This window comes from Notothenia rossii (genome assembly GCF_949606895.1).
Source record: "Notothenia rossii genome assembly, chromosome: 5".
Taxonomy (NCBI): domain Eukaryota; kingdom Metazoa; phylum Chordata; class Actinopteri; order Perciformes; family Nototheniidae; genus Notothenia; species Notothenia rossii.
This window is the reverse complement of record NC_136903.1, coordinates 68,130,097-68,153,440: the sequence shown is the minus strand read 5'-3', so window position 1 is coordinate 68,153,440 and position 23,344 is coordinate 68,130,097. Positions and strand designations below refer to the sequence as shown.

Sequence of the window (23,344 nt, the reverse complement as noted above, 5' to 3'; positions counted from 1 at the left end):
CAGAAAAAAACAACTTCACCCAGATTAATTCACTTGTTTACTGCCCATCCATCTATTAGACGTTTTTCAGTCAGCCATTAAACCCAGAACTAGTAAGTGACATTAGTCTGGCTTTCAGGCCTGTTGTCAGAGTGGTCTAAAGATGAAAGTTTCCTTGGAAGATGGTTCAATGAGTGCTAATTAGATCTGTTTCCTGTGCCTTGCAGGCTGCAGATTAGTTTACTATCGATGGCACTGTCCAAGAGCGACCATTAGTTTGGGGAATACCTCAGTGGAGACATCTCTGGCGTCATGACTGATAATCTGCAATGAAAAAAAACACTGAATAAAAACACAGCGTTTGACTTCATATTGGATAGGAAAATAGATTTGAACCTCTTTAAACTCACCACACACAGACAGCTGCTAATGTGGTTCCTAAAATGTAGTAAAACCAACAAATATAAACATAGAAACATTTCTCCATTTTGCCTGTTGGTTCGATTGGTTCTTCCTGTAATTTATAAATTGTGTTATGTGTCTTATTGAATTTCCCCCCTTTCTCACACAGAGCTAAATGTTTAGTATGGATTTTCATTAGGGCCAATGGAGTAAAAGCACTGTTAGCAAACTATCTTTGAGAGAGTGGAGCGCCCCAGGCTGATAGTGCAAACCAACACCTCAGGAACACACAATGCAAAATGGCAACTGGACAAAAGGAGACAGGAACAATGGCCTTCTATCCCTGTCTTGCATGTTCTGCTGTTCCAAAACTTTAGAGCCAATAGAGATGTTTTTCCGTGATTTATAAAGGCTGATAATAAAACACACTACAAAGATCTGTTTAGAGGAAAGTTAGTCTTAGTAAAACAGTGACACATTGTTGTAATTTTCACACCAATTCAAGTTTTAGGTCAGTTCATCGGGATGCAAAAAAGTATGCAAGAAAACCAAAAAAACACAACCATAGAATCTAGAGTCTATTTTGGCATGTCATAAATTCCTCAGTTAAAGAGTTATGTGAGCTGGATAGATACAAAGTGCGAAGTTAATTGATGCTTATTTAATCTACTTAAGATATCACAGCTTCCAAACAGAGATACATGTATTGTGTGTTGATATCACATTGCAATTCATTTGAAAATGAATATGATCCTTAAGTATTCTCCGGCACTTAGAAAATGAGGCGGTTAAAAAATATATATTAGTATAGTGAGTAACCTGTGCCATTTCACATCTAAAGTAACTCCAATCCAAAGCCATGTGAATGTGTCACATGCCTATAAATCCCCACTGTTTTGATCTCCATACCCTCCAGTTTTACATTAAATCTGAAAAGTTTGCACAGCTGAAATGCAGCTTCCTTTTCCCCTAATCTCCCCCTCTGAGTGACCTCCCCACCACACATCTCTTCCTGGCCGGCTGTGGTGCTACCCAGCACGGCTGACCCAAAGAAAACCCCAACCACCAAGCGCCCATCCAACCTCATGTTTATACTTCCATGATGAGTCCAACCTGCCCAATCAGACTTCCACTGACTGGCCTTGAACTGAAACTGTATACATCTTAACCATCCCAGCCATCCGAAGCAGCCAGTGGAGACCAAGGCTGCATTAATTGCACGCACCAGCCCTGGTAGTGCACCGAGTCCAATGCATTTAGCGTTTCTAATTGGGAAGGAATTGCTGTGTTTACATTGGCGCTAGTTGATAGAGCTGGACCCTTAGCCCTCCAGCCAACTTAGCTAAAGCCCTCTGAAGGAGAAATACCATACTGCGTAGTCCCTGAAATCTCTCTGGACAGAGTTGGAAAGAAATTATTTGGAACAGAGTAGGGGAATATTTACTCATTTATCAGGTGGGAGGGGAAGAGTTTATCTTTTACTTTTGTAAGATTTTTAGGGAAAGTTGTTACTTTTTTACTTTGGCTTTCAAAGTCATCAATAATTTAATCGGTACAATGTTATGTCAATAATAATAGTCTAATATGTCTATCACTATTTCCCAGATCCCCATGTGACATCTCTAAATGGCTTTTTTATGCAACTAGCAGTCCAAAACCCAAAGTTAGGGAACCTTTAGTTAAACAAAACACAGCAAATACTCACATCTGAGAAGCAAGTGTTTTTGGATTGATATGCCAAAATTGATTTGGACATTTCTGTCATTTCAACCCCAAGCTGGACCTCCACTATAAGACCAGTTTAACTGCTGCAAGCCCAGGAGCTAAATAACTATACTAAATTATCTCTTATTTTGTAACTAATTCAATGGATAAACTGACACCATAACAAATATTAGAATGTAACTACAAATACTACCGTCACTACATTTTCCCCTGAATAAAACTACTTTACAAATATGTTATTTGTGAATTTAAGATGAATAGGGATCACCAATGTGCTCAGTCAGCTCCAACACAGTGTATCAAGCCATATGCAAGTTCATGTACATATAATGAGAAATCCAAAACCCTGGAAAAAGCACACCACATCCAACATGAAGACTGCAACGGGTTACCACACACACCAGTCGACCACAATTATTTTCTCATTCCTTTTTCTGTTTATGTTGAATCTCACATAGCTAAAGTTATGTTAGTTGGAAACATTGTATAAAACTAATTTTTCTTTCCTCTTGGTCTGAGCTGTATGAGAGTGAGTAACCCAGTAGAGCAATAGTAACTTGGTGATGCCTTGGTCGGTGTCTATTATATACCCGATGTACAGTAGTTGGGCATCAAGTGGTTAACAGTAGATGCTGCCTGGAGTTTTACTTTACTTTTCCCTTTAGAAAACAGGATCAAAATAACATATCTGACCTAAAAAAATAGGATTTATTATTTTTTAGCTATTTCAATTGGGTTTGGAAACACTTTAGATGACTCAGAAGTAAAGAAATCAGGTTATGTCTGTATCTCTCAGCTTCCAGTGTATGACTGTTGAAGAAAAACAGGCCCCATGATGACAGGATTCCTCCAACAGATGATTGCGGGCCATTTTTCCCTGTTGCACCAGCCTGCTGTGTGACAGTTTTAATCCATTGGCTTTGCTGAAGTGTACAGCTCAACATTATATTCACCACAAACTCTATGAAGCACTGGGACCTCTTATGATCCCATCCAAGCCGAGACACAGTGCACCAGCACACACACACACACACACACACACACACACACACACACACACACACACACACACACACACACACACACACACACACACACACACACACACACACACACACACACACACACACACACACACACACACACACACACACACGCAGTCCACCTGGACGTATTTTTACCATCAGCCAGTTTATGATTATCTTTTCCACTGTGGCAAACCAGTTCTGAACATCAACTGACAGAAAACCCACTAACAGATAAATGGATACATACACGCACACAGCTCAGATTTGTGTAGTATACATTCACAGTTTGTATACTGTAGGCAGACATTCATGTGACACACACATGATCCTGGGTCACTCCTTGATGGCTGTGACTTGGCAAAAAAAGTCTTAATACATCAGGGGAGGCTATATGAAGGGAACAATTGCATGTGCACCGGCAGCCCAGACTCAGTCACATATCATTAGCTTGACGGGATACCCGAAAGGTTCTGACAGCCTCCTGGCTGTGACTGGTGTGGCCCGGGGTGATGGGGACATACCTGTGGCTGCCTTGTGTACTCTGTGGGCACGTGGTGAGCACTAAGCACACGTAGCAGCTGAGGCCTGGCAGCGATGGTAGCTAAGGTTCTGGGTGTCTACGCCAGACGCCGCCTCACCATACACATCTTCAGCAATAATAAAACTCACTCTTTCTTACAATTTGTTCTTATACTCACTTTCACCGTCTCATGCTCTATCTCACTCTTTCCTGCCCATACACACACTCACATTACACAGACATGAGGGGAAAACAGAAGGTGATTCTGTTGTCTGCTTAGCCGCAAGCTCAGTGCTAGCTTTGAATGCTCACCAGAACTCAATTTGGAGTTGAGTTATTAAAGTCTGCTTACCAGACTTTGTGGTTTAAATCAGAGGGTAATATGTCTTTAGATGAATAGTTTGACATTTTGGAAAATATCGGTAGTTGCCATCTTTCTAAAAGAGGTTGAAAAGATTGATACCGCTGTAATGTTTGTCCTGTAGATACATGGCTCAAACACAAAGTTGGTTAGCTATTGCTATAGCCTAGCTTAGTGTAAAGACTGTAAAGAGGAGTAGCCTGACTGTTTCTTAAGGTGAAACAATCAGCATAAGTTCCCAAAATGACCCGTTATATCTTGTTTATTTAATACGTACAAAGACCATATTGTAAAAATGGCACTTGCTGTTACAGGGGGTTACAGGCTTGAGTTATATTGGCCAGGAGCAATCACTTTCTAAAATATTACTGGTTCCCCGGCACTTTCAAGGTGATGACAAGATTTGAGGAAGTTATGCTTCTGGCCAAGAAATGGCCGACACATTAACCCCCCCTTTACTCTTTGTTTTTGTACGGATAAAACAAACAAGATATAATGTGTTCATTAGTTAGCTTTAACTAGCCACACGCTCCAGCTTTGTATTGAATATACAGCTAAGAATGCAGAACTATTCCTTTAACATTAAAACACTTTTCTGACTTACTTCTTGTCTCTGGCACACCTTTTGCGCACACGTTTATATATGCTTCTAAAAAAGGGGGGATTTGTCATTTTTGGTACATCCATGTGTCTTGTTTAAAATAACACACATTTTTTCAATGATAAGAATGAGCCTTCAGGCTGCAGCGTTTTTATTCAGTGCACTCCTAGATGTCTCCCTGAGGGGTCTTTGGAAGAACACATGTTTTTAATAAGGGTCTTTACGTCTGGCCTTGCATAAATGTTTAGCAGCGTTCCTTCTGGGAACTGGGGCCTGTCTTTACAGTGGAGACTAATCAGCTGTAAATTCTGTTTTAAAAAGGAAAAGGAAGGCATGGAAGGAGTTAATCTCCAAGGCCCTCTGTCTCACCCTGTTTTTCTCCCTCTTTCTCTCTCTCTCTCTCATACACAGATGCACATACAGTTCATACACACTTACACATTCCCCCCTGCAGAAAGTGAAAGGAGGGGTTGATGACAAAAAGGAAAGAGAGAAGAAAAGCTTGAGGCTTTGACAAATGATCTAATAAACGGGTCGGGAGATTACAGGCTAGGTGCCCGCTGGGAGAGGAAGTAGGGCAGTAAATATTTTTTAAAAGCTGTCAATAAATTTGTAGTGTTGAGTTGAAAGAAGTATCCACGGCCAGAGCTGAGGACATTGGGCTCCTGTGCTAGGTGCTTTTTTGTGAGAGCTTTGGGTTAATAGTCTACAGGCTGAGTAATTTAAGTGGTGGTGTATGAGACAGAATAGCAAAAGTTATTCTAGAATGAAATAAGTTACAAGTAAGTTGTAATAAATCCATCCTTATAGCAGTTTTACAAACGTTTCCTTTTGAGTGGGTCAAAGGGGTGCTGGAGGCGATCCCAGCTGACATTTAGATGTCAATTAAATAAAAATCAATCTTCATGCTGACATCCTGTCATCATGCTGACAGACAGCGCAGTGAGAGATTTAGATTGAGATCATGTGCTGCTGTCTTTCTGAAAAGATACACCTAAACCAGCCAAATGTTCTTATGTAATACTGCACAAGGCAATGATAACAAATAAACTGATGCTTTATCATTATATTCACAACGTTTATTTCACTTCTTTAGGGAAGCAGCATATCTGTTTGGAATGGGAGTTTGTGAGGAGTACCGTCCTCTTATTGTAAAGCCACTGTTTAGTTTAGTTATTTAGGTAGTAAACAAGTGATGATGGAGATACTGTTATCACTAGCTCTGCCTCCACAGTTGGCGGGGAGTCTGTCAGAGCCCCATAAAGTTCTCCGACACCAGTCTCACTTTCCCACACCTTTCAAACATGCTTGTTACTCAGCAGCCCAATTAAAGCTGATTTAAGGGTTCACCTGTGTGCCTATTGGCAAATACTCCCCCAGGGCGGTGCATCTGTGGGATTGATGGGTTGATGAGATAATGACAGACAGCCACAGGTCTCAACTGTTGTCGACTGTTTCAGTGCTCCGACATTGATTGGCTAATTTTCTGAATAAGTCAGGTCCTCCAGAAATCTGTAAAGAATAGGTTGGCCTCACAGTAGGACTATAGTGAAGAAGGATATAGTCGTTAAGATTTTAGAGGGCTTTGTCATCTCAAGTAGGAATAAGAAAAAAATGATGATGACTTTGTTACCTTTTTATTTTTCATTACTATCCATTTTATAATTCTTGATTTATTTTGCCCCATTGGCATATTTAACTGAAGTTGTCCTTACGTTGACAATAGGTAATTGCTGGACTTGCAAACAGTTGGATTAGACCACAACCTGTGTTACATGTCTTGTTGATTGAAGTGAAGTAATACATCGGAATGGAAAATTAAACAACATATTTTCAACCATTTGTCTTGTTCATGATTACTATGACATTTAAATTATTCTTTTTGACCTCCCTCTCATCAGACACATACACAATAAAAGAATACGAATAAATTCCCCTTTTTTCTTTAACTTCAGTTGTCACTTGGCAATTGATCATCAATCGTGGTCATACTGTAATAATAAAACTCACTCTGTTTTGTAGCTACGAAGGGCGGTCTTAAATATTCTTCTAAGACCAGGAAATGTTATCTTTTTGACAACATCAAATGACATCAACATCTTTTCTGATCACTTCTTATGTGTGCTCTCTCTCCCTCACATTCTCCTGCCCACGCACGCATGCACACACACACACACACACACACACACACACACACACACACACACACACACACACACACACACACACACACACACACACACACACACACACACACACACACACACACACACACACACACACACACACACACACACACATACAAACACACACAAAACATGACAGCAGGCCCTGCAGATATGGGAGAAGTTCCAGGATATTGATACTTTCTTTAACACCTTCCTCCTCACCCTTGGAACATACCCTCTTTAGTTTCTGTTTGGTAAGCAGAGAGAACATCCTCGAGTCGCTCCTGTTTTCTACTCCCCAGCTGGTTTCCCGTCCTGTGGATAGTATTTCACTGATCCCCTGACACTGCACTGCTGCTGCCAAGGTGTGGTGGCCAGAGGTTCAAGGCCTCTAAGCCAATCAAACACAGCACAGATAACAAGCTTGTCCACTGCATGAGGCGTTAACATTTCAGCCCTGCTGTTACAGTGAGGTTGCTGTGAGACAGTGAATGGGTATTGCTTTAAAATGACATGTCATTCATTTGATACCAGAAACACCTATATAGGTCACTAGCACATTTGTAGACTCTATTTTTATATAAACAGAATTATACTGTATAAACTGGTTAAAATTGACACATTTTCTGGCATTTTAGGGATTAAGTATTTTGTATTTTAAATAATGAGATAAAATACTTAACAGCTTTATAAAATGTGACAGCAATTATTGGAATCCTAATTTTGAATATTTTTTGTTTGATTATAACTTGCCAAAATGTTGAGTGATCTTAAAATCTGCACCAAAAAAAAGATAATCACCTAGCAAATAAAAATGTTATGTTATTAAAATATAAAATGAGTTTTTCTTAAAACAGATAAAGCATTTTTCCGCAAAATTCGGTTGATACTATTGTCTTGAAAATGTGCTTTAGTCCAAAACTCTGTCAGAATTGGAAAGAAATGTTAAGTGAGTCTCTTCCCATCCCTGCCAGTACAGCTTCTTCTAATGCACTGTTGAAGTAGTGGTCTTACCTGGTTGGCCTTACGACAGCATTGGCTAATAAACGCCACTCTTAATCATTCTTCCATCTTTCACACACTTCTGGGGTTTAAGTTTGCCTAACCGTGCCAGAGACCAAGGTTCAAACCCCTCCGACATTTATGCAGCTGCCCTTGAAGCAAAAGCAGCAGCTACCAAACAGACATCACTTTCAATCATCATCACAACCTCAGAGCCCTCAGAGAACAAGCAGTCTGTCCCAAGGTTTCCAGTTTCACCTCCAAAAACTCTTCAAAACTCCACTGGCCTCACCAGTATTCCTTTAAATTTCCATTCACTCTGACCTACACAATCTTAAATGCATGTCCTCTCACCGTAACGATAATTGAAAATCAGAGAGCAGGGGGGAAAAAAAAATCCCTTTTTTTCGAAACCATTATCTTTTTTTGATGGGCAATTGACTTTGGAATTGGGGGTTTATAGCGAGGGAGGGGTGGTGGTGGTGGAGTTTGTCTGGGCTTTCCAATAAGAGCTCCATGGGCCTCCTGCCCTGTTCGGCTGTGATGCCTGCGTGCTGAGTTTGGCTTGGCTTGAGTCTCTGCACTTGATGGTTTATTCATATTCAGCAGTGCAGGACGCTTTGCCATGAGGTTCCTCTCACACTCAATATGTCTGCAAAGAAGTAACAGAAAGTCGGTCTGAGTCCCAGTTTTGCTGTACGGGTGTTTCAAATGTTTTTCTCCAGTCTTAAGATTGGATCAATGAGGTCGACCAACACCACAGAATTTCCCCCTTTTCTCCTGAAATGCAGATGTTTTACATCTGTCAAACAAGGATTTGTAGGATAATTCTATTGTTTTTTTGATCTACATGAAAAATGTCTGGTCTGATCTTGATCCCGAGAGTTTTCTGTTTGTTTTATTCTCTTCTTTTCCATTTCTTGTATTCATCAACTCCCTGAATTCCTTTCCAGGGTTTTGAACTTGTAAGAGACTGGAAAAAATGATTTTAAACAATAATAGCTCATGTCCATCTTACATCAGAGAGCCAGAGAGGTTTGGCATTTGGAGGAAAAATGTATGCTTTGTTTATATTCCAGCCTCCCCCACAGTCATCACCCATCCCACAAATACATAGTGTACTAGCACACACATGCACAAACTGCATTTTAATACACAAATAGGTATCCAACCACTACTGAAATGCCTAATCTCTGCTCTATCATTGTGTCCATGGCTCGTGTTCATCAATTAACAAGCCACTTGCTATTAAAAAAAACAACAACATCAACTTCCCCCGAAAAGCCCAGTCAAAACAAGCGGCAAAGGCTGGCTTGTCCACACTGCCCTTCTTAATCAAAGCCAGATGTCAAAAACTATTTCTCTCTTTTCCTCACTGCACCCCTTTCTCCAATCGCTCATTCTCCCCTTCTTTTCCCCCCGCATTCCCTTTCCTGTCTGAGATTGTGTAGACGGCTGGTCCTCAGCAGTTGTGATTTGGCACTCTTGTCGGTTCTCTGTCTTTCTTTCTGTCCTTTTCTCGCTCCCTCTAGAGCGTTCTCCCCCTCTCTTTCTTTTTTGTTTCTAGAACCAACGTCCTGTCAAGCAGGCATGGACCTGCGTTGACCCCCCGGAGCATTCACAATCATTCAAGGTGAAAAATTAGACCCACATGGCAGATGCCGCCAAAGAAGTGCCTCTTGCAAAATAACTTCCAGTTGATCTGCCTGCCCATTTGATGTGATGGCGATTTTGAAAAACATGCCACAGCCTGCCTGTCTCACTGAGAGCTCTAGACTTTGTTCTGTTTACTTTAGCACGAGCCATGTCCCTTTGGTTACAGCTCTTTGAAGAGAGCAGTCTTGTGGCTGTCGACACACCATTCTCAGTTTGTCGGAGCCGGAGCCAGGTCCAGAGTGAACGCTAATTTACTTTTCCACCTCAGTGCCGAGAGAAAACACCCTTTCCCAGAGATGCTAAACAATACAGGCAGTCCTTTTCTGCTAACTGCTCTTTAGGGGGGGAACCTCTGGAGCTGGTCTTCAGGGGGGGGACCTCTGGAGCTGGTCTTCAGGGGGGGACCTCTGGAGCTGGTCTTCCTACTGCTGCTGCTTTCAGACGGCTATCTTTGCTCAACCTCTTTAATCTGAGAAGCAAATAGCCCCCAGTGTTGTCCTTAGAGCTCAGGCACAACTCTGACCGGCTCAATGGGTCCTTGGAGAGTAGCGACAAAAGCACAAGTCGGTGTGTTTGAAGTCTGCCTTGTGATTGGCACTAATTTACTGGCTCTTTACCCCCTTTATACTTTTGAATTACATCATGTTGTATTGCATTATAGAATAAACTGTGATTTATTCCGCTCTGGAAAAACAGGAACTGCTATGTCAAAAATGTCAAATGTTCTGCTCTTAGTTGAATTCCTAAGAGTAATTCATTATGGAAACCACAGTTTCCGACGGAATCAGAAATGTATAATTTTCTCCCTTCTTTGATTTTCAGTAGCAAATCACAACAATGACCTTATGTTCTTATTTAGTCAAGGCCTTCATTAGTGAAATGTAAACAAGGATTGAAAGCAGATTGTTGGAACTCTTGTACTTTTTTTAAAGCACATTACATCATTTTAGTTCAAGCGTGACCATTTTTCATAATGGCAAAGCTTAATTTTTCACTTATTTAACATTATCAATCAGGAGATCTCGACAGGTCACATGTTCTCTTCAGTTGTTTTTTCTCATCCATTAAAACAAATGTTGACCAAGGTATATTACCGGTATTAAAGGCTGTTTGGCTTCCCACAACCTATTTCTCTATACATTAAAGACTTTGTCAGAAACATTGTCAGAATCCGATATTTTATAACTAAATGCACATTTTAATGTTGAAATTTAATCCCTAAAGTTGTGCAAAAAGATTACAAAAGCATCATCTGAAGTAATAGAATCGCAGATAAATAAAATGTTAGCCTACTTTTAAATTTTAATTGACAACTGCACTGTTCCTAATCCTGGCTCTTATCAGGCTGGGCTGTATCTCTGAATTATTGACTGTGGACGGTGCTTCAATGCTCTGCTGGGATTGAGGAGAGGGGGGGGGCAGATTCTTGAAGGGGACACTTGTGGGAAGGAAAAGGGTCTCATTGCGAGAGATCAGCTTGTGTAAACATTCAGGTTAATGAAGCTCAGTGGGCCTAATCCTCAGCCCTCTTTCTCACTCTCCCTCGCCCCGGCCTCAAAACCCTTCACCCCTCCTCGGTACCTCCACCCCCCCTGGTTTCCACCATAATCCCTTGCAGGAGCAGGCACTGTCAATCAAAAAGACCCCAGGGAAGGAAGGCAGGGGGAGACGTGTGTGCATGTAGGTATATATGTGTGTGTGTTAGCATACAGTACCGACATTTAAGATCGGATATTGCGTTCACAAAAAACAAACATCTCATACCTGTGCAGTGTGCACACATATGCGGGAGCGGATTGATTTGAGGTGGCATGCAGTTGGGGGATTTGCTTTGAAAGAGCCGCACTGCTCTAAACCATATAAGCGGAGAAGGTGGAAGCTCTGGGTCCAGACCTGGACTTGGGGGTAATCAGCAACACATGAACCATATATGACGAAGGGGAAAAGAGGATGAAGGAGCAAAGAGGGGGAGGACGGGAAGACAGGTTTCCTTAAAGCTCTCCAAACACTGACATCACACATTGTGGTCAGGCTATCAGACGAAACACACAGAGCTTGAGGACATGTTTTTTACCCTAAAATAACATGATCATAATATATTGGGCCTGTCAAAAGATATGTGGACTGATAAGTCTTCCTTCATTTGAAAATAACTTTTAGGCGACAGGTTAAAATGTTTGATAAACAGCAAACTTTGGAAGGGATTGTTATGTTTCACCTAGCTATGATTTTTGATGAATTATTCCAAATTGACCTTTTAAAACAGTGACTGTCAACCATCTACCAAAAGTTACAGGCACAGCAGGTCTGAGTTGGCACATCATTAATTCCTTTGGCTTATTGTTGGGTAAAAGGTCATGACATAATGCTATGTATTTCCCCTGTTTGAAAGCTTGGATGCTGTCCTTATGAGTGGCGCTGTCGTTTTCTTTTTTTAAATGTTCCAAGTTCATAATCCAGCAAGCCAAGCCAAAGTAAAAGTGTTTTGCGCTTGCCAAATACTACCGTTAGCCCTCATCCTAAAACTCTTTCTCCTGTAACATTAAAACTGAAATACTATTTGATAATATGAAGGATTGTGTGAGCTAAGCAGCCAATAGGATTATGTTAGAACTATATATATATATATATATATATATATATATATATATATATATATATATATATATATCTAAATATATTAAAAGGCTCTACACAGAAATACAATCACAATGCACCTCTTTGCTATCCTCTATGGATCATAAAAATGAAAATGGTGCTGACTTTTTTCTTGGGTCATGCAGCGAAGCCTCAGTCTCTAAGCAATATATCATTTATTAATAGCTATGAAGTGCATATTTAGGACCCCTTGTTAAAACAAGTGGTCTAGAAACATATAAAAAGTCAGCTGGTGACAGCATTTTAATGATACATTAAGTCGTTCTTCCGACTTTGGTTGGTTCATTAGCTTAGAACCGTAATGTAGAAACAACCTGGGCATTACAAATAACTTGTAATGTACTTGTAAATAACAGTAATGGTGCAACAATTGAGCAAAGAAAATGGAGTAGGTTAGCCATGAAATATAATTATTTTCCAGAATAGGTATGTTTTTTTTATAAAAACATTTGCTTTTCATCAGAGTAAATGCTCAAAAATAACATTTCCAACTAATCTAAAGCACTCTACCTGCACAGCTGATAAAAACGACAACTTGCTTTGTCACAAATTGATATGCAATAATAAATCAAATGTTTCTTACCATCAACGCAATATTTACTTTCATATGTTTCTGTGTAATATTACATCATTGTTGTTAGGACTTAAAGGCATTCACGAAAGCTTTTCCAATAGGACTTGTTTTTTTCAGGTTATCCTGAAACCACCTGATGGAGCTAACAATAGCTTATTTGGCTCACTGATAAACATAAGAAACAGTTTTTATTTCAGCAAAGTCAATAGTCGCAAAGTGTGCCTACTTTACTAAATAATAACAAATTGTTTACACATTTTACAATACGAACATTAAGTAGTTACTATAGTTAAGTTACTATTTTACTTAAACGTGTATGTGCCATTGTACACAGAATGCTGGACAGGACCAGCAACAGCCACTCGGAGGGCGGGGACAATTCTGAATGACCTGTTAAGTGCTACCAAGAGTTTCCATAAGCAGCCCTGTTTCTTTCTCAGACACAGAATTTGCCCTGAGGAACTGTAAACAGTGTTAACTAACTAACACCTTCTCCCCCGCCCACTCCTGAATAGTTACAAACCAGCTGGGTAATGGCCACTACCTCATGAAACAGACACCGAGAACAGCGTGTATGTGTTAGTGTGTCGGCTGAGACAGTATGTACAGCAGTTTGTGTGTGAATGGATGGATGGATGTTGTTTTCACTTCCTCCTTGGCCAACTCCCTGTACTGTCTTCACACTAACAATACCATCGAAGCCCAAGGACAGAGCCTGAACTGGCCATTCAACTCCACTGTTGCTATATCAGTTCCAGCCCTTCATCTGGGGGGGGATTAGCAAATATTCACAGTGAGCTTACAGCATGTGTTGGTTTTTCATAGTAGCTTGAAAATGTACCTGGTATGCTAATTATATAGGTGATGTTGTCCCAAATGCAAAAAAAGTAACTTTATTCACCTTAACACCTGTCGAAATGAATTGAACCATTACTTCAAAATATGACGAAATCAAGACTGAAAGATTCCGAATTGTATTGATGAAAAAAACATAAAAGGTCATCCTGAATATACTAATATACTGTTCTCAAGAAGAACTTCAGAAGGTCTTTATTATCTACTGTTTATGTTTCATATGCAGTAGATATATAGATATAATAATAAAAAGTAGATATATATAGATAGTAATTTGACCTACGATGAGTATAAAATATTAAGTTTGCAGCTTTAACGGTTGTTTTTGGACAAAATAGTGCATGAAATGAAAATGAAAATGAAAGATATATGTAGCCTAATTTTGATTAAAAATATTAAAAACATGGACAAAACCTCTACTATAGGTGGTGTGTGCAGGGTGATTTCAGAAGGCCATCGACGGCATGACTAATCTTGGCAGTATTAGTTTACCATATCTGGTCTCGCTCGTTTCTCTCACAGTTCTCATTTTTCTGTCGTCTTTACGGATTTCCCATTTGCTTCCACCAAAGGTTGGGCTGCTGTTTTATGATGGCGCAGTTATTGTGATGATGATGATTTATGTTCTAATACGCTTCTCCCTCGTTTAGCCCTGCTCCCTGGGTTCCCATAAATCAATGCAGATATGGAGCCTAGCTTGGCTTCTTGCCACTCATGCCACGCCAACTTTTCTCAAAGGACAACTAAGGCCTGAAAAACACAGGCGCTCAAAAGAAAAATCAAGAACTACCCGAATATAATCAGCGTCCAGTTATTTATTTTTACATTAAATTCAGTAACAATTACTGATGATCTAAGGCTTTTTGTGGCCTTCTCATCAGTCTGAAAAAAAAGAATACGAAATCTGCAACTATTTACTGCCTGCCTCTAACTATTTACCGGCAAATATGTCACAGAACCTTTTGCAGTGAGCCCCGTTAACACCACACAGACCAGTTTGTCTGAGCACTTCTGTCAGAGGTCTTTTCAGTGGAGCCAGATGGTAGAACCAGAGAAGGGGTGAGAGAGAGACAGATGACAGAAATTGATAAAAAAGAGTAAGGTACAGGATGACAAACTGGGTGGTTTGGGGTTCCCCTGGCATTCTGTGTTACGCTAGGAGCACAAACATACACACAAACCACACACAAATGAACCCACACATAAATGCTCAAGTATTCAGCCCAGACTCAAAATCCAACTGCTGGCTCTGAACCAACACTAACATGGTACAGTCCATACCCTTGTGTGGCATCATGGAGTAAAACTGGGTCGCTCTGCCAACTTTCTTCTTCTGTGGTAAAGCTGCTGTGTGGCACCAGAGAATGAGCCAGCAACATCCCACTGCCTCTTCCAAGTCCTTCCCTTTTCTCTTCTTCTGTGGTGGCGGAGCTGGTGTGGTGACAAGGGCAGCCTGAGATGCAGTGAGGGCCCCTCACTTGACTGAATTATCTCATCAGGGTCCTTTTATTAGAAACTCAGCGGACTTATTATTTTTATTATTAACGGCCTGTGTTTTCATCCTCAGGATGCCAGGCTTCAGTGCACACAGCTGTTTCTCCTCAACTGCTATGTTTTCTTAACTTAAGAGGTGCTTTTGCAAAATGGCGTTCAGATATTTTTCTTCAGCATCCCCCCGCTCTACGCCTATCTTTTCACTGGTCTGGCTTTCTTTTTTCCCCCTCTTCCTTAGGCGGGATTAGGCCAAGTTTAACAGCCATGTCTCCGAGCTGGAGTGACAGGCTGGTAAAATTATGTTGAACACAGCGAGCCAGATAATCATTAAAGTATGAAATAATAAATCCAACTTGGCCTGGTTTGTGTCAAGCAAAGCACAACAATGTGCTTAAACATTCAACGTGACAGTAAGAAAGCATACCTTTCTCAACAGTATATAAAGTAGAAACATTTGGTGGGAATTCTTCGTAGAATTTGCCAACATCAATTATGTAGTGATGATTAAATATACATCATGAAAAAGAAATGAACCGGTTTGAAAGAAGGATATAGAAATTACTGGTCATGAAGAAGTATTTAAAAATAGAAAGTTCCTCAGAAAGTCTTAATCCTAAAGTCCTACAGGGAAGATTCATGAGGTATATCTTTATCTATCATTCATCACACCCCCACTGTCTTTTAGGAGAGGGTCATTTAGTGAACGTGGAGACATCAGGCTGCTAGCTAATAACCTAGTAGTGGAAGTCTGATCAATAGCACAGCTCAGGTTTCCAGCTACATCACAGAGAGAAAGTGTAGCAGCAGCTGTTAGGAGCTTCAGTCTCGATATGAACGGCAAATCTCACAAAGAGAAGAGAAGCATTCCTTAGTGAGGTTTAGAGTATGGAAAATGTGTTCATGTAAAAGATGACGATTCAGCTGAAAGGGCAGTGGAGGTTTCTTTTTTGTGAAAAACGTGAGATAACCATATCCTGTTTGGGGCCCTTGCTGATAAAAACATTTTCATTGTTTTCTTGGGAGGACACTATCCTACTTTTCGTTTTGAAAAACAATGTTGGTGAAAAAGAGGAATAAGCTATCTGAGCCATCTTATTATGCTAGTAAAAACATTAGTATATCACTAGATATATCTTTCAAAAGGTCTCCCAATATTAACCAAAAGCAATTTGTTTGAGACCCATAATATTTGACCTAAAATGCTGTTTTAGGCTGACATTAAAACATTTTCAAATTCATTTATAATTGGCATTTCTTAAGTTTAGTCGAGCAAACTCAGCTACTGGATACTTAAAGCGTTTAGCTCAAAACACAGAAAAAATAATTTTACCATCATTACAAACATGCCGTTTTTCAATAATTCAGACCATACAGTGAAATAGCTAGGATCCCGTGTTCATGAGCTCCCCTAACACCATCTGAAGACTATAATAAAGACACAGACAACCAGAAACATTTCACACAAATTCAAACCGTACTGCGGAGCTCAAGCTGCGTTCAGAAGCAGAAAACATGATTCACACATTCAGACACAGACACCCCTGAAGCCGTCGGTTTTTATGGATCCCAAAAGTCCCATTATTTCTTTTTGAAACAGGCGCATATTCTCTGAAGCTTTTTCACTTGGCCTAGTGAGTCAGGACTAATAATGGCACTGTGCCTTCAATGCTAAACTTGTTAATATGACTGTGATTTCAGCACCATCTCGATTTAGGAGGGACTCAAGCATTATTCCCAATGGCCTGTACTACTCAAAGAGTGAAGACACAAGGATACAAAAAATACTTTTGAGGATAAGGGAGATATGGAAAGATGGATTGGAGCAGTACAACTAAGTGACAGTTTCAGAAAGCGATCTGGTGGGAATGTGTTGAGCTCCAAATATGAATATGATTTGGGTTATTGTTCCATCAGATAAAGAAGTTCAGCTGTATAAACCGACTTTTAATGTTGAAACTCACACCGCTTTATCAAATTTAGATAAACATGACCAAAACTGTTTTAACTCTTTTTTGGCCACCTAAATGAAATGTACATGCATGCCTTGTTGTGCCAATTGTGCTTTTTCCAAATTCCAAGTAGGGTAGCAATTTAGTCATTCTTCTCCTTCACCACAGCTTAATGGTGGTAAGACTAGACTTGGTAAAACCAGAAAGGGGGGATGGTCTGAACCCATGGTCAGTCACGATGTTAAGAAAGGAAGAAAAAAACACTCAGCATCCATCAGTCGTGGTCCCAAGACAGTTGGCTTACTTTCCTTCCTGGTGGTTTATCAATAAAGTGATTACCTTCATAGAAAGAGCAGTGCCTTTTAAAAGCTTCTTTACTTGTCAGATAATTAAATCAGCCAATAGAGAATCTGTTCCTGATCACATACATGAATTATTGATGAGCCAATAGATTCTTTGTAGGGGCTCAGGGGGTGGTTAATAATTGATCAACTCCATCTGGATTAATTAGTTTGAATTGACGATTTACATCATTCTCTTAGGGTTCCAGCAGTCCAAAATCAGCATTTATTAAGGAAAGGCAAAGTGTAGCAGCCGTGACTGTAATTGCTCGTATGACTTTGATCGGCTGAAATGTTTCCCTCAGTTGTTTGCAGAGTTATTAAATCCAAGCCTTCAGTACCCAGTGTGAGTAATAACAGGGTAATGCAGTAAGTCAAATGGTCTTGTTCTAATTACGTGTGGTTGTGTGCGGCGTTCCATCGCCTGTCGACTGCTCAGAGACATGACCATAAAAACGACGGCCTCGGCACTCAGGGATGGATCCAATTAAGCTTCTTTTGTCTTTCTGAAAAAAAACAACAATCAAAAGGGAATATAAAATAAAAGAGAGTAAATACAAGTACAGAGGGAAAGAGGCAGTTGCACAATTCTATGTTTGTGTTTTATCAAGTCCACTTCTTGAATCACTTGTGTGGTAACTTTCTCTATATTTCTAGTTTATAAATAATAGGAAGAAAAGTTTCTTCCAAGAAATTCCTTGAGCAGGAAACCATGTTTTATCTGCAGGCTGTTTAAAGGGATGTACATTTCAGAAATTACAGTGATTTTCTGCAACTGGAGCTCAATTATGGCAACTGAATAGTGTTTCACAGAACAATCTGTGGTATCTTACAGACTAGTGTGGCTTTGGTTTTCATGCAGGCTCCAAAATGACACAATGACTCACTGGCTTTGAACTGACACAAAGACAAACTGCCCTCAGCCAATGTTTGCTTTATACCCGTAAAACATTTGTTACATGCTCGTGTTTTTAGTGGTTACACGATATATAAAGTCATACAAATTAGGACTTACCAAAAAGATAATAAAGACCAAAGCAGTATCAAATCTGCCACTTAATGAATGGCTTGTTTGTAACTATGACACAGGGACAAGGACTACATAGTCAATCATTTCCTATGCATACGAAAACATATACTGTATATATATATATATATATATATATATATAGCTACATAAAGACAACAACACTTTAGGATCAAGTAAAATATGCATGCAGAACTATACGTTATTTAAATGAACATAATATTGACAAAATATTCTCCCCTCAAGTATCTGTTCTTAGCTTCATATCACATGATCTGCATCATTAGACTACTTCACCAAATTGTCATGGAAAAGTTTCCGACTTTTTTTTTTGTCTGAGATGTTGTACATAGTGGGAGTTCCCAGTATCTTTTTAATTGTAAAAACATCAATCAACTAATATTATATATAATGCAAGAATACATATGGGTAAAAGTCAAATCAGTGTGTCATTATATGTTTCTAGATATCTGTAAATCTGCATACTGATCACCTTCTTAATCGATTGTTTCTAATGGGCTCGATTACGGAATGGCACAAAAATCCACGCAAAAATCAAAGATACTGAATAAATATAAACTTTGTATCTTCCCAGTATCTTTAATAAAGCATTTCTACAACAGACCTTAGAGTAGACTGATGCTTTATATTAATTAACAGTTGGTTTCTTGATTTTCTTTCATTCAATCATTCACTGGAAGCTTCTCAGGATTGTTTGCAGTTTATATTAAAATGTTTAACACTAAGCCTTCGTCTTCCCCTGCTGTTTAGCTCTTTATGGGCGGAGTTTTCACACACTTTGCAGTGACAAGGCAATGTGCAACAAGGTGAGGCCTCGGTGAAAATCCACTGCCTGGAGCCACCAAGCAGACCGGAGAGGAAATGAACACATTGCTCCTTTTTTCACACATGTACCTTCACCTCTCCTTACCTTTTTCTCTCTCACTCATTCACCCCAGGCACTGAACTGATAATCCAAAAGGTCACCGGTGGACTCCTTCTCTCGCCACTCCCTTCTCTTTCTCTACTACAATGAGAAAAAGATAGAAAAAACAAGCCTGAGGGAGTTTCATTCCTGATCACCTAGGGCAGGTAACTCAGGGAGTCGAACAAGTGTCTCCTCTTCAGTTGTCTGCCAAATGATTCCCTTGTTTAGTAAGATGATTCTATTCATTCGTTCAAGGTGAAAAGGTTATAACGATGATTCAGCGGTTAAAAGGTTGTATACAGTTCACTCATCTAATTAAAAAATGTAATAAGATAACTTCAAGATACAGATGGAGGCTGCACGTACCAAAAAAGGATTTCAAACATTATCTCAAATATACAATATATTATTTAGTGTGCATTACAGATAGACTGGAGGATAATTTTGTCTCACATTGTTAGGTTGTGAGGGTTAGGGTTAGGGTTAGGATTTTTTTATTATTGTTTTTAAGCATTTACTGTACCATTATGACTTTAAGACTTGACCATGACAGTCAAACCTTTCATATAACAACAAAGCAAGTTAAACATAGGCAGTTCATTTAGTGGGAATGCTGACGAAGCTGACACAGCTACGCACAAAATGTCCTTATCATTCTGCCGGGTTATTTTGCACCTCTTCTTCTCCCACATTGAACATCGCAGAAACTCCCTTCAAACATCAAAACGTTCAGCTCGGTCGGGAATCGATGGCTATTACTTTTATTATTCATAACTTTCATAATTCCAGAGATACATCCAATAATACATCCCATTTTTAACATGGAAGTCAATGGAGAACTCTTCAGACTTCAACAATCTTCATGCAACTTCAACTGCTAACTGCTCCTTCATACTTTCACTCAGAAACCTCATTCCAACTTTAAAATGTTACACATCTTTCTGACATTATTCGTGTAACACAACTTTTAAATCTGATTCTTAAGCTTTTCAGCATAAAGCATTCCCGCTAGCAATTTCTTCAGGAATTGCATTCTCTAGTTTAAGTTGATATCTTTTATCTCCAGACTGCATTCAAACTTGTCCAGTTTATGTGTCTTCATATCAAATTATACCAAGAAAAGAACTCAAGGTAAATGACACACTTGCGCATTGGAGTTCAACATTTAAGTTTCTTTCCTGTAACCAATATTTCTCTTATGCAGAAGGGACAAATTAGCAGTCTCCCTTATCCATTAGCTTCTTGTTAAGCTATCACTTTTCGAATCATTGATTTGAAGCTATAAATGCTGTGGATGGGTTTGAGCTTATGGTGAAGGGGCGAAAGGTCAAAGGCCAAGGGTCATCATTTATTTTAGACTTAATCAATATTAACATAGTGAATGCACATGGGTAAACCAGCGACACAATTTGTCCTATTTGGTTTGACTGTCAATAAGCCATTTAAAGAACTCATTCATCACTGAATGAGTTGGGGTTTCTCAAGTGCATCAGTTATAAAATATAAAGCAGCAAAGTTACACCACGATTTTACTACTTACTACTTTTTCACTTTATATATCTGTGATATATGCTGCAGCAATTTGAACGCAGACATTGCAGGGTCTTGTATTACCCTCATTAAAATAGTCTGTTTCTTTGTCTTTCAGACAAAGTTATTATAAAAGCACAGTATAATATGTATATGGCCCCATTGAGGAAACGGGATCTCAAAGTACATTTAAAAAAGACGTTACTCTTCGCTTTTTAATTGTTTCAGAATTTCCTGTGGCTACAATTCAGGTTTAACTCACAACCACAAGGTAAAAACAGTATGTTAACAAGCAAGAGCATAACATAATAATTTAACCTCTGTGTTTTAGGCAAAAAACACTGTATGACGTACACATCTTAAAAGTGTTAAGAGTCAGTCAACATCACAGGCTGTGTCTCATGACCGCTTACAAAATATGAGTCTTAGTGTTGACATTACTTTTGACCTACGTTTTAAATTATTTTCCTGTCCTTTGACCTTGTTACAGTGAGATCCAGTGGAGAGAAAGAGCAGTCTCTCCGATGGTGTTCTCTCTTTTCTTAGACTCAAATCTGTTTTAGATTGCAAGGCAGCGGGGCTTCTGCGACTCAGGAAGCCATGAGAAAGCATTTGAGTTTGTCCTGTTCATACAGAAAAACAAGCTGTCTGTCTTCCAAAGAACAAGTGAAATCAGAAGTGTGTGTGTCCTCATTTCTTAGCACCTAATGGTGTTTTCACTTCTTTGCTGATAATGTGATTCCCTTTTACCTCTGCTTTGTTGTTTCTTTCTTTACTGCCTTTGCTCCTCATCGTAGTACTCTTTGTCCCCTTTAACTCACTTATTTTTGCTGACATTGATTAAAACTTAATCTAACCCTTCTACATGAAATAACTAAATCAGACAGACATGCATATACAGTACAGGTCATGTAATGAACTCTTCCTTCCTCCAGCCTTTCAGCCCTGGGAATCCAGCACAACAGAGGCAGAAATGACATCATGCAGTGCCCTCATAGGTTAAATATAATCCCTTATCATTATGAAAACAGACACAAAACAACACAAATATGTTTTGTTTAAGCTCTCACGGTAAATGATCGTGAAATTATTCAACATATAGAAATACAAATAATCGACAAAAAACAAATGAATGTAATCATTTCTGCTTTCAGTTCATGTGACTTTTGTCATTTAGGGTTTAATTTTTGCTGCACATTAATCATAGTCCTGTGGTTTTGACACAACCAACAGCCACTTAGTCTTTGAAAATGTTCATATTTCTTTTTTAATAACAGCAGATGCTAATACTTGGCAATACTTTACATTGCATTATGAAGCAATGAGTAGGATGGAGAGGATCCGGTAAAGAAACAGTCTCTTTTTCATGTTCAGTCAAACTGCCACAGGGCAGTTAATTTAGGAGCAATTATAACAACAATAGATAATGAAATTCTATATTTGTGAGATAAATCTTTTACCATATCACAAGTATGAGAACCATCCTTAACTGCATCTTATATTTACTACGAAAAGTATCAATCAACTTCCATTTTGACTGGCAGGAACTTTCCATCACTGTAGGACCACATACATTCTCATGGAGTGTATAACTATAAACGTTACTCTCAACAAATAACTGAATGTTTTGTTTTAGTGCAGCATGTTTTTAAATGTATACCGCTGTTTATAATTTAGCTGTATTTTATTGAATATATATATTATATATGTTTTTATTTATCATTACTTTTCATTACTCACATGTTCCAATATCTAGGAACTTTTTTCACATCCAACTTTTTAGCCACCACATTTGTTCAGACTGGAATATCTCAAAAGAAATTGGATGGATTGCCATGAATGATTGTACAATAGGACATGCATGGTCCCCAGTGGATGAATCCTATTGACCTTTGCTCTGAGGTTTGGGCTTTATTTGAATTCAAGAGGGAGTTGTAAATTACAAAAAGTGAGAGAAAGTGTCCATCATCAGAGCTGCCACCTTAACACCAGCTGTGTTTTTTTTGAGACATTTGTAGTATAGTTTGTGTTAGAAATACCAGGGGCTTAGTCTGTCAAGGAGGGTGGTTGCACTTTTCTTGTAATAAGTGGCTTTATGTAATTTTTACAAACAGAAAAAGGTGAGGTAGTATTTTGCTCAAGGACACTTCAGAACAGCAAATGATCGACACATGGTGAAATCCTCCTTAAATGGAAACGTAAATTGTTGAGCTCACATTATGTTTTGAGCTGTAAACAAAAAGCCACATACCTCATCAGATGCTGTTGTTATATCTTAACACTTGAGGTGTCATTTACTCAAGGATCTTCTTTTTCCTCTGTTTTTCTTTAAAATCATTATCCAAACAAAAGCCATTCAGAGGTGTATTGTCATCATAATGTCCAGCCTCTGTCACCACCAACATGTCAAAAATCTGACAGAAACTTGTTCATTGTTAACAAAACAATAGGCTGTGTTGTTGTGAAACTATTTTGCACCATTCCTCTAGTCACATGGAGAGGGCAGAAATACAATACTCTGAACACGCCTCGTCTTTGTCAGAGAG

The 23,344-nt window shown here is 39.1% G+C and overlaps 1 long non-coding RNA gene across 1 annotated transcript; it reads right to left on the bottom strand.

Annotated features, from left to right (window-relative positions):
• Window positions 1-40: 40 nt before the first annotated feature.
• Window positions 41-23,216, bottom strand: LOC307041170. The gene is made up of 4 exons (XR_013808711.1): window positions 23,050-23,216; window positions 19,272-19,367; window positions 17,711-17,819; window positions 41-303 (listed from the first exon to the last, which is right to left on the bottom strand). It is a non-coding gene; the product is annotated as an uncharacterized lncRNA (long non-coding RNA).
• Window positions 23,217-23,344: the final 128 nt, after the last annotated feature.